Consider the following 15,973-nt stretch of genomic DNA (forward strand, 5'->3'; position numbering starts at 1 on the left):
CTCTCAGGTTAAGATACATAAATCCTATTAGCCTAGTCAATGTTCCCCTTTATTTATTTGACTTAGTTTTGCATTAAAGCGAATATATTCACTTATACAGGGCAAAGTCTATAATGAAATATGTATGTATTTATCATTCCAACATTATATTTAGGAAATTTTCTTCAACTCAGAAATGAAAAGTCCTCAAGGTGTTTGGGCCTTGGGACTTAGGAACGATAACCCTTACATGAGGAACTTTCATACCAAATAAAATTTAAAATATTTTTTGTGTTTATTTGCAATGGTTTTCATTCAATTTTTTATGTCACATTTATTAAAATACATTTTCTTATAACATCAAGCAACTTTTTCAGATGATTTGTCAACAGAGTAAGAAAATATGAAAAAATATGTTTTGGGAAAATACTAAAAAAAAATTGCAATAATAACATTTTTGAATGTTAAGAGGTGATATATTTTTTTTTATGTGTCCGAAGGAAATATCCATCATATGACAAAATAATTTCTCTCAATTTGTTGATAGCTGTCTTTTTAAAAAATATTTTACAAAAACACGAAAAAACATTCAAAAATTCTTCTAAAATACCTATAGTATCCCTATCGTCATTTTAATATTTGATAAGTATATGTTTTGTGGTCTTCTATTGAAAATTAGAATAAACTGTGGGTGTATAGAGCCACCTTAAGGTGCATGGTTTTGATAATTGTTTAAAGTCAATGTTGTTTTCAATCATTAGATTAACTTAGATACTCTAAATGTAATTGAACACTAACACCAGGGGGAGCGGGAGGGGGTGTGGACATATACACTTTTTTAAACTGTGTCATATGTTTATCCGGGTCTTAATAAATTTACAACAAGTTTGGTTGATTGATGTCGTCTTTTTTCAAAAATCATATGTTTATCCTATAAGGGCGGGGGTCAAAGGGGATGGGACTTGTTTCAATTTCACTTTTCCATTGGAATATACAGTATGGAGCGAGAAATTGTTTTTGGAAAAAAACCATAAGCGTTTTGATTTTTAAAAAATTGACATAATTTATTTTAACAATCGACAGATAATGAATAAGGTAGGTGCAATACGAAGATGCCAGAAAAAAAAAATCACTGGAATGTACTAAAATATATAAAGGTAACGTTTGAATGAAACATATCATGCTAAGTGAAATAATTTGTTGCTCAGGTGAGGTCAGTAGCCTATGGGCCTTTATTATTATTGAGGGGGTGGGTGGGTGAGTGGGTGAGGGTGACATATGATATCTAATTCTGTTTGTATGATGGTAAGTAATAACCAATTAAGATATTTTCACATAATGCCGCAGTAAATATCAATGCACATATTAGCTAATTGTCCTTGAGGATTCTATATCGTGCCAACGCCTACCGTTAAGCGACTCGGGATTCATCTTGTGCAAAAATCATGCATTCAGCAACTTTCATTAATCTGTATTTCTTTGAGTCTTGAAATTAAAGCTCATAATCAAGGCAAAGATTTAGAAAATGGCTGTTTCCAAAAATGGAAGGGAGACAATCCCCTCGTTGCCACGTGCCTTTTATCATGTATATAGTTACACCCACTGCAGAGTTCTTTTTGTTGTTCATACAGCTTCTGACAACAATACCGTTCGAAGGAAGTGCTCTTTGAACTTTTGAAAACAAAACCAATCTTTAGGAAGTTTTCAGAGCATTTAGTAAAAAAAAGTTTGAACCTATAACATACGCTTTTAACATACGCTTTTAACAATCATATTTTGAATAATGTTTTTATTTGGGGGGATACAGTCCGCTGACCAGACGTAAATTAAACAAGATTATCTATCATAAACTCACTTCATTCAGTCATGTAACATAGAAAATTATGATTAAAAGTAGGTCATGGTAACTCACGCTTTATTTAATTAAAAAACATTACAATACAAAAGTTGTGAGTTAATTATCTCGTAATTACGAGTTAATTATCTCGTAATCACGAGAAAAGATCTTGTTATTACGAGTGAATTATCTCGTTATAGCGAGAAACGATCTCGTTATAACGAGAAAATATCGTTATTACGGGATAATTTTCTCGTTATTACTCGTAATAACGACATAATTAACTCATAATAACGAGATCTTTCCTCGTAATTACGAGATATATATTTTTTTATGTGGCCAAATTCTTTCGTAGGGCTTACTGAGGACTTTGAATAAATTAAACCTTTATACGGGGACCGTAATGGAAAGTGAACACGGGAAATATTGTACGAGAAAATATAATGTTTTGTTTGCCGAGTAGCGCTTCACTATAATGGAAAAAAAAACCAGAGAATCGGACCAACTTTGTTTGATAAATACATGATTTATTAAGTACTGTTTGCACTTATTTAACAAGAATTGTGAAATATTCCGGAAATAAATACTAAAAAATGGTTCATGTCAAATCTGTAGTTAATAATCATTCAGAAAACTTCAAAAGTATATGAATAATTCAAATTTGAACGACGATTTGGTAAACAATGAAAGACTGGGAGCTTCATTGTGATTCATCGTGCACATACCCGATTGGGGTTATCTAAAAAGAATATGATTGCTTTCATGACCTGTATTTATAAAAAAAAAGAAAAAGATGTTGATTATTAGGCTCCTTTTAATAACCATTTTCAGGTGTCTGAATATTAATTTACATACTAGTCAATAGAAATTTGTGTGGCTTAAATTTGGAGGAATTTGTCAAAACCTTTAGCAGAGTAAATTCTTAAACCATCAATTTTATCAGACAAATAGGCATACTTATAGAGAATTTTTTAAAAATTCAACTTAAATCCCATCTTGTCCATCATGTTTGCAAATTTCTTCCTGGTACTTTCATTTAATTTTTATATTGTAAAATCCACGAAGCCTTAAATTTTCAGCCGTTCTCACCAACATGACTACTGAACCAATTAATGATTCCAATTGAATGAAATTGTTTATAGAATAATCATAAACATGTCAGGTACGCGAATTTCATTTCACTGTGAGTTTTTGTTACGTATATTTTGAGTTTCTAGTGCGTGTGCAAAAAATCGTAAATCACATTTTCAGCTGGAATTAGAAAATTATAGACAACAGTAGAGATGAGGCATATGTATCGCCTTTCATTCGATTCAATAAATGATATTTTCAACAAGAGTTTAGAAAGCAGTTGACATAGTCGATTTAACAGAGAATTGGTCTTTTCTAAATAGACATTTTTTTCACCCTCTCCAAAAAATAATCACTATAAAGGGCAGTTTTTTTGTCACTTGAAATAATTCAATAAATTTGTGTGTGTGTGTGTGCTTACATGTAAGTGATTTAATTGTTACAGCTGCAAATGTATCTTGATGAAAGAAACCACCCCCTGGATTCTATATATAAACTCCTACGCCATTAGACGTCCCCATCTCTGCATTACAGCTCGATCAGAATCGAGTCGCCAGCATAGATTCAATTAGATGTAACATTGAGGAGTTGACATTATCCGTGGCTCTAGATTTCACACTATGATATTGCATACAAGGTGCGTTGTTAATTAGATTTCAATTGTCTATTTTATTAATCATTTCTAATTGTTTTTCCCTTCATTCCTTTGAACTTAGTTTTGGCGACCACAATCAATATTCAAACAAGAAGGAAGAAGACAATATGTTTTATCCTGCTTCCGACGTGTTCCTTATTTCCTTGAGCACTTTATCGTCTGTCTCACCATCATGTAGATATCGCGAGAAAACACGCGATTTTCATGATCTTTATACACTATCTTAGTACTTCTGTTTGAGGGAAATTTTATTATAGGTCTACATTAACTTTGTTAGTTTCTCCCCATTGAATTGATAAAAATAAAAAAGAAATGGGCTATTCAATCACTTTAAACTATAAAATGTGGTTTTATTTCAAGTCGCCCAGACTTAATTTTTATTTCGTTATTTGGGGCATTCTTTATTCGGTTTAGTAAAAACTGTTGCCAGTCATGGAATCGTGTAAACGTACTTTCACATTAATAGGTAATCGCCAGAATATGCGTTTAAAAAATAGCAACGTTTTTAGAAAGAAGTTAATGTGTTGCAATAAACGCAATTTTTCCCCATCTCTCAGTACGATGTCCCATAATGATAAGGTATGAATGCATTTGACAGAAAAGGGGTTGTTAAAGAAAAAGCGAACCAAAATACACATGTCACAAGCTATTGCCCACAAAATAGACCCCTATTTGCCATTAGTTATCAATGTTAGATCCCCGATCACGAGATGTTACATGGGTGCTGGTTGGTTAACAAGTTATAGCCATGATCTATCTGAAAATCTTAGAAATTATTTTCAAGCTATAACATTTTGTTTGGTAAAGAAAACTTTCACATATTTTAGCTTTTAAATTTATATATGAATATTTTATTATGCTCCAACCTAATTCTTGCAGTGGATAAATAAAATAGGACAATTGGAATGCGTGCGCATGATTTATATACAAGAAGGGGAAGTAATTAGTCGCAGAAGGGGGGGGGGGGTAATAAATTTGTTAGTAAGGAAAAGGGTGTTGCATTCCTTCGATAACAGTAACGTATTCCTTTATACACACGGCATGGATGCATAAATATTTTTATATAGCTATAAGCTTTTATTTGGTAAAGAAAAAAATCAATCCTTGTATTTTAGCTTTAAAAAATAAGATATTGTCTTTTATCATTTCAATGAGCCCTTCTTTTTAGGGAGATCAATAAGGTCTAAAATTGCCAAAACTATCCAGTGCTCTAAAGCTGATTTAAAATGTCAGGGATTGAATATATTCTGTTGGTTGTTGCTTCTTTTGTTGTTACATACTACGTTTGTTGACTGTAAATATTAATCATATACATGTACATAAAAACAGAGAAACATAGAGAGTAGGACTATTCGTTCGGGAAATGTTTATTTTATGATAAACAGTTTGCCGTGTCCTACCAGAGAATAAAGGATATCCTTAAGGTATAAAAAAAAAACGAGGTTTCAACACGAGCGAAATAAGAATTCATATACACGTAAATAACAAAAAAATATTTTTTTTTCGAGCATTCAAATTTCCACAGATGTTGCGCTAAAATAATACGATTTTTTTTTCTTTGTTAACACAAAAACCAATATTTTATGCTCCTTTTTGTTTTTGTTTGCCTTTTAAAAGGCATCTGTTCAATGAATTAAATTATTAGATGCGTGCCAATCCAGAGGACGTAATGTTATCAAAATGGCAATACAATTGTACGTCAATGTAAAATGCTACCTCCTTAAATCTTTTATTTTTCTGTTTATTTGGACGGGAATCCTCAGGTGAATCTATAAAATAAAAAATAAAAACAACACAAGATAGTTGTTCGTGACTAAAAATAATTCCACCAAGAATTTATATATTACTAGTATTTGGTTTTCTCGAAATAACATCGACTATTAGGTTAAATCAATCCGGTACACAAATTAATAAAGTGATAAAATAAATCTACTTTCCTATTACGTAAGTATGAAATTTGAATTTTCATTGTTATTAATATTTATTTGTTGTCAAATCAAATTTTAGAAAATGGACAGGTACATGGAAAGGCTGTGATGTTTTTTCTTTGTTTTTCACAAAACAAGAAGGAAATCAAATTCATTCATTCGCCTCTTTGAATGTCGTTGTTTAAATCTGAGTTTGGGTTTAAAGATATCTTTTTCCTATCAAAATTGGTTTAGTTTTTTTTTGTTATTGTTTTTTACAACAAGTAGACAAACTTGTAAGTATTAATTCTAAACTTCTTTTATACACCAGACAATTTTGCGAAAGTTCTGTAAGTTATACGAAAAAATAAAATGCCCGGAAGAAAAGGTTACCAAACAATATCGTGAAAGTGTTTATTTCTGTGACATTTTAATTCCATTGTCAGTTCATATATAGATATATTTTCTCCCTCTATTTTATTTTCAATATGTTAATCTCATTCTCGAGGGAAATGTGATCAGATTGTATTTTAAACACATACAGTTGAACTTCGATATCTCGAGAACTGATATCTCGAATACAATGGATATGTCGAAGTGATTTGTGAGTCCCAAGTACTTATTTTTTAAGTATATTACCCTTGATATCTCGAATATTCGGATATCTCTAAGTTTTTAAACAGTTACATCTAGTTCGAGATAACGAAGGTTGACTATATTTACATTTGCAAATGTGTTTCCTTATATGAACCTATAGAATAGCGAAAACATTCAATTTTGTGTGAACTTTTTCCTGACATCACAATGATCATAGCACGCTTGTCGCTTGAATTATTGTAAAAACATAAAATCTCGGTAATTTTAATAAATCTGAACAATTTTCCTTTTTCTAATCTAAATATAAGTAATGAACAACAATGATTAAAAGTTTACTGGAATTTGAACTTGGTTCGTACCAATCAAATCTTAATATGAGAAGCCCTTCGGGGTTCAATAGATTTGATCACGTGACCAACCAAATTCATATCCCGGTTAACTTTTTATATGCTGTTTTTAAATGTTTTTGTGTTAAACCCGTAAAATATTTTTCTTACTGAACATTTAACATACTTTTTTCATGGTTTTAATATTTGTTAGATCATTTGGATTTTTTTTTTGATACAGCATATTTGACTAAAGGATTATATTTATATTCTGATGGTAAAAATGATATGGTAAAAGATATAATAGGTGAGAATTATGCCTAAATTGAGTTAACAATGGCAGGCAAACAAACAAATCCCGAACTCATTCGATCGTCAAGATATTCCGTCAAAACAGATGAGTGATATACTTTCATAATTGCATTCATTGACAATGTCGCAAAACAGGGGGTATTTAGAGAAAGAGAAAAACGGTTCGATATAAGTGTTATGACGTAGGTTATTGGGTAAGTGTTCGGAGTAATTCGAGTCCTTGTTCTTAAAGAGGTGCCGACGTGAGGAAAATGACCATGATGGACTGACAATTGAACCAGTGATCACTGTAGAAAAAAAAGCCAGCTGTTTGCAAACAGTCTAATGAGTATTTAATTATTTTTTTCGTGCATCTAGGACTGTGTTTCCTCAATGGAGGGTAACTCTTTATACCCTTAAAAGGGGGGGGGGGGGTGACGGTGAAAAATGATAAAAATTACCTACGTCAGATACTATAACCAGTTCAGATTACCAGGTGCATGTATATTTACACGGCGGGTTATTATTTATGAATAAAAAATAAATGAGTAGGCGGTAATTTGTTGTTGGACAGGATGGGAGCGTTTTCCGCCATTTTGTTGGTATTTACAGATTGCTGGAAATGAAATTACAAATATCATACATTTATAAGAAGGCCGTATTAGATTTGTCCAGTTTTATTTAGTTTGCGTTACGTAATAGACTTAAACAGCATATGCCATCTGTTTTGGATTTTTGTCGGCCACTGAAAAATGGATATGATTTTTTTTTGGGGGGGGGGGGGGTGTAGTTAAGGGCTTCAAAAACAAGATATGTTTATCCAGAATATAAAACCTGACATTTATGAAATACTAGTTTAAACAATTGAATACTGTATTTGAAATATAAGTAATATGGTGGAATTTTTAATCGCTTTCACTTTTGCCAGTATTAAAATTATTTATATAAGATTTAAAAAAGTAAATAAAAACCAAAGACGAAGCTTACGAATTGTTTTTAAGGTCTAAAAAAGAATATTCACACAAAAGATCAAAATTGGGAACTCTATATGGATTATTTAATATTGAAAGCTATTTCGTACCCAAAGTTTGATCAAACAAGTTTATGTAACACGTATTTGTTATTTCTTAATTTTCACTATTTTAGTTTTCTACTATCTGAGATTTTGCACAGAACTGCATGAAAAGTGAAATCAAAATAAAACAGATTTAGCAACACTCCTCTTGTCTGCATTTACAGATACTCTTTTAAATGGAAAATAGTAAGTTGAAAAACTTTGTGCATCGTTATAATCTTTTTAAAATTAGGAATCATTTAAATAAACAGTTTAGAATACAATCACAATTTCTTTCTTTCCGGTAGGACATGGAACATGTTTTGCGAACTCTGCCAGAAAGGCCCAAGAAGTTGCGATTGCTTTGAAAGTAATTTGAAAGTACTTTTTCACATGAAAGTACCCTGACCTTATACTCATACGCGAAGTCTTTTGAACAGCAAGAAAAACTGTCTGTAAAACGGGTTATAAACGGAACAGGATATGACGTGAAATATACATAATATTTCAGACAGGCAAGAAAGTGAAATATAGATATGTCAAACCCTCTTTTAATGTGCTATAACGGGGAATATAGCTATGTCGAATGCCTTTTAATTGTGCTTAAATTCACGCAAAAAGATCTGGTTGTGCAAGTATCACTCATGCATTATCTGACTGATTGGTCCCCTGACCGGTATGTACCAGCATTTGATGGGAGTATTGATGAAGTAAAATGCCAATAGGTGTTCGATGTATTTTCTCGATATTGATATCGCCTGCTTGGATATCCTATAACAAAAAATCGCAGCCTAGATGTAGGTTTAATCAAATTATCTGCCAAGAAGGCGAGAGCAAAAATGATCATGCACTTTAAAAAATATTGAACCATTTCTGTCAATAATGGCATCTTGAGTGACAAAGCTAAAACGCGGCCATTTTCCATCTTTCCTCTAATGACATGAGGAAAAGTGAGATGATTTAAAATTGTTTTTCTCTTAAAGTTAGCGTTATGTATGGAAATCAGATTTGAGACTTTATAATGAATATTATGTGGTCACAGAAGAAATTAAGAAGCATCTGGAGAAGAAAATCTGTTCAGTGATATGTCGATGGGATTACTCTTACATTTATTTATTTTTTAATTTCCAATGAAACTTAAATTTGATTAGCATTATAAAATCCATGTATAAAGTTATTTAAGGCAATGCTGATTGGTAAACTGGAATGGTAAAGCACAAGAGCATAAAATGTATTTCGGAGGACCGCTTGTTACGTCATTTTATATTAGCAATAAAAGGTTTTCCGGCAAAAGCACAACAGTTAACAAATTCTGAAATAAATAAAGAAAATAATTGCTTTATGTTGCATACGAAACAGTAAAGACAGTAAAAACTAGGATTTTGTATTTTGCTGGTTTTTGTTTATTATTTCGAAAGTAATAATATCTAAAAAGTGTATGTCTACATTTCATAATCCTGTTTACACTGTGTTAGAAAAATATAGTTCAGTGCAAAGGTGGCGTGGTATTCTTGCAAGTGTAAGTGCAAACTCCTTAGAAAAACATATATGTCATACGATAACCCATAAAATAGCGAGTTAGCCACTTCTGTACTTCGTTATATAATCTGACATGTGAGATGCATGTATTTCTCTCTAAAAAATATTAATATCAGGTAAAAAAAAATTATAGAGATATACATGTATTTTCCTTCGGAAATTTAATGGGCCTCCCCATTTTTGCGAAAAGTTTTTAAATAAGCAGAAAACTGGACCAGGTACTTTTTGTTCAAATCTTATTTATCTCATTTTGGGAGGAAATTCTGAGTATTCTAACAGCATGCACTATATATGTATAGCATCGAAAAGGGATTTTTACATTATGGCCATTCTCTTTGATTGTCCCGAAAAGGAAGAAATTTCAAACTATGAAATTTGGGATACTCGACAACGGTTCTAAATTTTCCTCAAACTTCTATCAATGGGACGAATTGCTGATAATTATAGAAGGTTTGTGCCATAGTTGTTAGTAAAAATCATCATCTGTAACGCCTTTTTTCCAAAGAGGCGACATATCTCATCCCCGGGAAATAAGTTCAGTATGTTCCTTGTATAAGACCTAACACAACAGTGACCGCAAAAAGGAATCAATTATGGGGTATGCCTGAAGATCCTGTGTGAAATCCGACTCCCTATCGAATTTTACAATTCCGGTAAAACTTAGAAATATCAGAGTACAGTAATCCTCAAAATATCAAAAAGCTATTGAAACCATCTACGCTGTAAGAAAATTAATGTTTTTTGAGTTGTTTTTTTTTTTAGATGTTTTGAAAAACTAGTTTTAGTTATAAACTAAATTGCTACATCACGATCCCGAGGTTTCCATTTGTGTATATTATCTCATCAGCCTAATATAGGTCGATACTATACTAGTATAGTCATGTTCTCTGAATTTCAAAACTTTAATGTAACATCTGTTATATTAGATTCGAGAGTTTGTCAGCTATTATAACTTGTTTCTGATCCTCATATACTAGTTCAAACAAATATATGCTTCCTGTGCTAGGTGATGAAGTATGTTCAAACATATGATCTGAGTAACCATACAACACTTGTGTCATGAATTTGTTAAATTTTTACGAATAAAGTTTCCACGGTGAACAAACTATGGATAAGACATTTCCAGTAGAAAGACAAAAAAGAAAGCATTTCTCAAAAAGCAGAACATTACATTAAGCATTTTTTGTTCAGGCACGTAGCATCGTTTTTGAAAGTGTGGGGGGGGGGGGGGGGGAATTTAAAGTTTCCAAAAATCTTCAAAATCCTAATCCGGGGGGGGGGGGGGGGGGGACTCAACTCCCTACCAAAATTTTTTCCCCTCCAAATCATGAAATTTCTAATCCGTAAGGGGGGGGGGGAATTCAATTTGACTACTCATTTCCTTATTTTCATATCAATTTTTTACTAACTTCCAAAACATGGGGGGGGGGGGGGCAACTCCATTATAATTCATTTTTTTTATATGTAAATTTTAAAAAATTTGTTGCTGCGAGAAAAAGTGGGGGGGGGGGGGGGGGGGCCGGGCCCCCCTGGCCCCCCCTGATGCTACGTGCCTGTTGTTGCATCCACTTTTTTCTAACTGTAACCCGTTGTGGGGTTTGTGGACTTAAAAATTTAACAATAGTCTTACTGGTACAGGGGATTATGAGATATTAACGGAACGCTATAAAAGAATAGTCGTGTATTTCCTAATGGAATGGAAGCATCTGTGATTATCAACGTCAATGTTAACATCACTTGAATTAAGAATAACTTTTGAAATGTAATCTATGTCTTTTAATGAGATTGCGTTAAGATTGTAAAAACGTATTCAAGATTAATTAAATCCTTTAATTTTTTATATTTATGCGAGATATTTATTCCAATAATCTCTCATATTTTATGCAAAAAGGTACTAATTTGTAGGTTTTTTTTATACATAAACTTACCCTACTTAGCCTACAAATTTGATTTTCTACTTTGTAGACTAAAAAAGAATGAAACTTTTATATAATGGGCGTTGCAATTAATTTGAACCTTTTCTAAACTATTAAAAATTAGCACGTTTCTAATTTGCCAAACCAAAACCGATCACAAAACAGCATTACCGCCAAGCAAAAAAAAATCAACTGCTTGAAACTGATGTGTTACATTTAATTCATTTCGGACAGCCTCGAATGCTATATGCCATACCAGGGGATTGAACGGACGTACTATATTTGAAAATTCATTCCAACGAACCAATTGGCCATTAATAAGGCTGGCTCCTCCCAGCGAGAATTCCCAATACCGTCTCTCGGGCCGGAACATGTCACAAGCGCCAATTGTCAACCGATTTTAACAATGTAATCCGGGAATATTAATTTCACTGATGAACTGGTAATGAGAAGAAATTTTCGTCATATCCGAGAAAACGTGGGTTTGAACTAAGTACGCGATAATTTGTGTGTTCTTTATCATTTTGCAGTCAAAATCGGCTATATAAGACACGCACCGAGAGAGAAACTTCCTAGAACTCAACACAGACCTAAAGCACAAACTGTAGATAATATTTTTGAAGAAGAAGAAAAGAACAGTCAACAGAAAAGAGATGAATTCCTTAAGTCTTCTGTGTTTGGTTGTTTTATCTCTTGCCTTACTGGGAAATTACGTCTGTTCTTCAGAACCACAACAATTCTTTGCAGATGAAGATGAAATCAGCGAACCAACAGAAGAACAGGTAAATCTCTCTCTCTCTCTCTCTCTCTCTCTCTCTCTCTCTCTCTCTCTCTCTTACAAAATCTTGATATCTTGAATATCTAAGTGAATTTGATGCGTTAACACTGTAGGTTTTGCCAAACATTATAATTGGCGGACGGTGTTACTAAGTAAATATTTTTTCATGCCATGGTATGTCACAGATATATTATCATATTTGCGGTATTCACATTATAGACGTTTTTGTGTGATATTGATACACATCTTCAATTATTCTTATTTATTCAGAAATTCTTTTTGAAAAAAGGGGGGTCCTTACTGCCATAACAAAAAATACGCATAATGAAATTTTTTTGACAAATCAGGACCAGTGATTTCAATGAAATGCCTGGGGAAAATTTTTTGTATGCTTTGCAATCTTCCTCAACTTTCAGACTTAGTCTAAACATTTGCTACATTTGCTATTGTTGTTTTGACACTCCATGTGTTTGTCGTGGGGTTATTTACGTGCTGCTTTCAATTACGCATCGGTATCGCCAATAATTAAGTTGTTCAAGTTATTTGATTTCTCGTGTCTTTGATTTATAATTCATTATATTAAATTCGCAGAAAGTAACGTTACAAAACAAACAGTCGTGTAATAAAACTTCGTTTCTTAATAATGGCGACATAATTTGATGGGAAATTGCTTTGTGCATCTGAAATGCTCTGAAATATTAGAGTTAACAATGATGACTGTGGCGGTAATAAAGTACATGAAAAGTAAACTGCGGAAGAAAACGGTGGCAAAAATCTTGTTAAGAGCTAGTGGGTAAAGTGACAAATTGCGTCACACCACAAAACTGCATTGCAATGAAGATCATTTTGGTGAAATTAATTTTCTGTCATAATTGTACCTTAGAGTCCACAGTCTCCATCTGACATTTCTTAAATTCCTCCAGCGGTAATATTTTTAGTAGAATGTTTTATTGACGTATTGCAATACGGCATCCATCATCAGTTTTTCACCCCCCTCGTTCCTATAATACCCTTCATCGGGGGGGCTGGTGGGCACTTAAGCGGCTCGAAAAAAGGTCATAGATTGATGGGCATCAGAGTTTTTTTAGTACCGCACGAAAAGAACCGTGACAAATGATGAGTGTTTCTGATATATCTCTGCAAATTAATCTTTATTGGAGGGAGGATGTGAGCTAATTTTTTTTACAAGTTAATTCATTAATTCGCCCATTACCACAAAAGGTCTCGCATAATTTTCAATTGTTGTCGTTGCAACGACCCCTAGATGATGTCTCTGCAGTGTGATTACTTTGATTTCTGGCGATCACAAACTATAACAGTAGCTACGCATGCGCTGTGAATGGTAGCCACGATGTGAAAGTTTCCCAATTAGTGTTTGCATCCTGACACTGTTTTGACTTCTGAATCGTAAACATGGCCTCCATTTCAAATATGCCAGGTGTACAGTGTCAATTATAAATGTTCACATTTTCATTTGAGTTCATTATTATGACCCAAATTTCGAGGGAAGTATCTAACCTTCTCATGTTCCCCCCTTAAATATTAGATGATCTGAAAAGGTCGTCTTCCTAATATATGTCATCGTTGTCGTCTAGTATTTTTTATTACTTTTGATAATCTTGTCAATCCTTTCGAGTTCTTTGCCACCCTATCGCATGCTTCCCTCCATAATCGTTCGGATTTATGGTAAGATTAATTATGACTTGGAATGTAAAGTTAATTTGCGAACGCCCCGCAGTGGAAGAGCATGCGAAAAAGTCTTGAATTAATAATAAGCTAAATCCGCATTTATACGCTGTAGTTATCATAGTGATCACGAACAAAGCGATTTTTCAGTAGAGTTTACAGTAAGCTATAGAATTAAGTTTCCGTCTTGCTGCAACGAGAGAGAGAGAGTTATCTTAGAAATAATAAAAATCTTCCTATTTTAATTAAAATGTTTATAATTTATACATCTGTATAAGAAAGGCTCGTTGTTCGTGAAGAAATGGAAACGTGTTCGTCATAGTTCAAATTAATCCCCACGAGAACGTATTAATTATAAGAATAGAACATGCATGAGGATTATCTCTTGTAGAATACAAAAAATAGCAACCAGATTAGAATGTTTGGCACAACTTCCTAGCATTAATATGAACAAGAATAATTAGAAATAGGCGGATTTGAAATATTAAAAAATGTACAGTCAAAAGTCCCATTGTTAAAATGATTCTGAATATTTTTTTCAATTTCCTCTCTCTGAACAAATATAAATTATAATGATAGTGAGTGTATTTTTATACGAAATGACAAAGTTCGAGAAAGCAATTCGAGCAACGCCGTGCCGCAGTTTATCGTATGCATTAAAATTGACTGTTATGTTTCCGTGGAATCTTGAGAAAATTGAAACGTATCCATTTCACCAGTGATTAAAGGCATAGTAATTAATTCAGACTTTTGTACAAACGGAGGTAGCCATGAATATTCGTTAGACATTGAAGCCCGATCTCCTAATGTCATGTAACGGCAAACGAGAGTCAAATCTCCAGGGGAATTATCCAGCGCAGCCTCTTTCAATACCCCGCCAAGGAATTTCTCCCTTCTATCTTGAACCATAATTATCATTTTCTATATTATAACTCATTCTATAAAATTTACTCTGATTAACCTTAGCAAAGACATCTACTAAGTAAATCACTGCAGTCACTCGAACTCCATTGTTCAAGATTATCTTTGAATGATTTCAGTAATCTTAACAGAAATCAAATGATGAGGAAATAGAATGATTTATAAATAGAAATATCATTCATTCAACAGTGAAATCAAGAATATCAGTTATATATATATTTTTTAATTTTAAATTCTAAATATTTTCAGATATTAAAAATATCAATTATATTATTTCTTTTTCCAGAGAATGATGATAAACAATAAGTACCAAACTCATTTGATGAAGAATGCTTTTCGGGACAGCGGGAATTTGAAGAGATTGTTGGCCCAGAAAAGATTCTCATCGGACAGACAAACAAGGGGTGAGTTTATGTCCAATATCTTCCATATCATTATATAACTGCAAAACCAAGATCCTTTAGATATTCGTGTCAAAATCCTTTATTCAAAATCCGCAATATTAAGAACCTATGATTAATTCACGCTGATTTTTTTTTTAACTTAATCTAGACAGTGTTTTTAATATAAATAATCAAAATATCAGCATAAAATTCATAACATTTTATAAATCAAACTTTATTTATTCATGATCATATGATCTGATATCTTAATTTATTCAGACACGCTTATTTCCCCTTATATAATTCTTCTTTTTTTTTTACTTCCGTTACTAGGAGGCGTTGCTTTGTGCTTGTGGAAGGTCTGCCCAGCAGGCCCATGGCTGGTACAGAAGTAAATGGCTAAAGGAACCAAACGAACAGGATCATCCGAACTTTTCTTTGAAAATCCCGTACATTCTCGCCTCATTGTTATTTAATTGTTTTTTTTTTCATTTACCATCTTTATAAGCAATAGACAACAGACATTTCAACAACAAAAACATTCCGTATAACACCGAAGAAACATCGGACTGTTCATTAAATCGATTTTAAAAGGTTACGATGTCTTATTTTCTGCAAGAAAAACAGACAGTGTGATTAGATACTGATAGTGACTTTTATTCTGTATATCCTGCCAGGGTTTGTTAATGGTGCTGAAAAATGCATTTGTTGGCATATTTTATGCTGTTTGGTTATAATAAATCAAGAACCAAAAAAAAGCGTATATTTCACTGTCAATTTGAATTGAGGATTTATTTACTAAGAGTCCATTGAAATATTCAAGCACCAAACAGTTTAAAGAATATATCCGTGTTGTAAACAATCTTCTTTATAGTAATAAATGTTCAGCAAGTATTGGATTTCAAAACTTTACTCAGGAAGAAGTGTAGCCAACAAAGGCCAAGAAAAAAACGTTTCCACACAGCTACAATATACGTATATTTACACAACAATAAAGTATCAAAATATGGCACTTGGTTCTAACCATTCCCGA

At 32.7% G+C, this 15,973-nt stretch overlaps 1 long non-coding RNA gene across 1 annotated transcript; it reads left to right on the top strand.

Moving 5' to 3' along the window:
* The first annotated feature begins 11,586 nt into the window (after positions 1–11,586).
* Positions 11,587–15,538, top strand: LOC105321833 (uncharacterized). Its single transcript, XR_010712002.1, has 4 exons — positions 11,587–11,614; positions 11,703–11,954; positions 14,844–14,961; positions 15,274–15,538. It is a non-coding gene; the product is annotated as an uncharacterized lncRNA (long non-coding RNA).
* Positions 15,539–15,973: the final 435 nt, after the last annotated feature.

The sequence above is a fragment of the Magallana gigas genome, chromosome 3 (assembly GCF_963853765.1).
Source record: "Magallana gigas chromosome 3, xbMagGiga1.1, whole genome shotgun sequence".
NCBI classification, from domain to species: domain Eukaryota; kingdom Metazoa; phylum Mollusca; class Bivalvia; order Ostreida; family Ostreidae; genus Magallana; species Magallana gigas.